General features: G+C 33.9%; 1 long non-coding RNA gene across 1 annotated transcript; it reads left to right on the top strand.

Moving 5' to 3' along the window:
- Window positions 1-927, top strand: LOC105774575 (uncharacterized). The gene is made up of 3 exons (XR_001127432.2): window positions 1-185; window positions 309-480; window positions 787-927. It is a non-coding gene; the product is annotated as an uncharacterized LOC105774575 (long non-coding RNA).
- The last annotated feature ends 923 nt before the right edge of the window (window positions 928-1850 follow it).

Raw genomic sequence — 1850 nt, 5'->3', positions numbered from 1 at the left:
TTCGCGGTCTGTGAGGATTTCGCTCTTCACCCTTTTCAAACTCATTTCTTTCTCCTTTCTTTCTTTTTCTCGGATATTCTTTCTCCCTCTCTCCAAAGTTCTTCGATCCTTTCCGTCTCCTTTCCGTCTCCAAAGCTCTCCAAAGTTAGCTGCATATGATTCGATTAGAAACTGGATATTGCAAGGTTCTCCAAAGTTAAATAAATTTATATTTAATTTCTCTAAAAAAGATTATTACCATTTTCCCCAATCTCTTTCTCTTCCTAACAAAAAGGGGTCGTTTATCTTGTTTTGTTTCAATTTTTTAGGGTTTCGTTTAATCAAAGGCCGTTGAAGGAGGACGATTTAATGGCAGCGACGACGGCGCAAGGGATGGACCCAGCAGTAGTAGACGATATAATTAGACGGCTGACGGAACTTCGGTCAGCCAGGCCAGTGAAACAAGTTTGCTTGAACTCGAAGCACCCATCAAAATTTGCAGTAAAGTTTTTGGGCTTTTTTTTTTAATTTTTAGCTTTATGTTTCGTTGGGGATTGTTATTAGAAAATATTTTGTGGGTTTTTAAAGCTTAATTTATCGTTTTTCTAGAGGTGGAAATTGGGTTCCTGTTGTTTTGTTTTAACTGTTTGATTGATATATGAAGTAAATAAAATCATATATATGACATGTTTGAATATGATTGTAAACTCGAATGAATAGAAATGGAGATATCATTCAAATGGGACTTAATAGTAGTACCATCATTTTCCTGTATCTTAATTGTAAAATTTTTGTTTGTGTTTTTAGGTGACATACATGGGCAATATAGTGACTTACTAAGGCTGTTCGAGTATGGGGGTTTTCCTCCTCATGCTAATTACCTATTTCTAGGCGACTATGTTGATCGTGGCAAGAAGAGTTTGGAAACTTCTGGAGATAACTGAGAAGTGGAACATGGTGCATCAGTAAAATTGCAAGTTCAAAGTTAATTCTCAAGCTACATCACATGAAAATTTGTGCCAGAACTATGTTGGGTATGATGCTCTGCTATTTTACTACTTTCCTTGTTTATATTTGTGGTGCATGTCTGTCTATATACGTGTTCTAGAATTTTGTTGAAGGGTATATATTGGATTTTTATTTACATAGTAGGATATTAAAATGACAAACAGGAAGGCACCTCAACATATTTTGAGCATTGTTTTCGGGTTCAGTAGCAGCAAATGATGCCAATGTGGCTGAGATTGGTGCGGTGAAGATTGCTCTGTAAGTATTTTTTAGCTATGAACTGGAAGATTAATGATTCTTTATTTATTGAACTTGGTTCATTGGTGGTGTTTTCTTGGTGTGCTAACAAGGTAATGAGACCATGGTCTTCGATTTATATGCAGATAATTTACAGCCATAATGTGAATCTGATGTCCATCTATAAGGGATTGTCAGATTAAGTGTCAACCTTAACTAGAATGATACCCATAGGCCTTCGCATGGACAGTTTTTTAGGCCTTCGAATGGCTCTTTCTTCTTATTTTTTTCTATGATTTTTTTGTGTTTTTTGTTTAGAAGGAAAAAGTTAGTTTGTCCCTTATTTGCATTGCAGGTATGTGCTGGTCTCATATAGTAAAAATATGTAAAAAATTATATTTAGATTTGTAAAATATATAAATATAAAAATACATTAAAGTTAAATTATAAAATTATAAAAATTTGAAGGTAATCCATTGAAAGGGTGGAGTCCTCATATTTCGTGAAATACAAATTGGGCATCCATGTATGTATTGATGTTTATTACTTGAAAAGCAAGGAGTTTAGAAGGGTTGGTTTATTTATTAATACAAATTTATTCAATTACAAGATGGTATGAAGGAATA

This window comes from Gossypium raimondii, chromosome 6 (assembly GCF_025698545.1).
Source record: "Gossypium raimondii isolate GPD5lz chromosome 6, ASM2569854v1, whole genome shotgun sequence".
Lineage (NCBI taxonomy): Eukaryota > Viridiplantae > Streptophyta > Magnoliopsida > Malvales > Malvaceae > Gossypium > Gossypium raimondii.
Note: the sequence above shows the minus strand (reverse complement) of the source record. Positions and strands in the feature narration are given on the sequence as shown.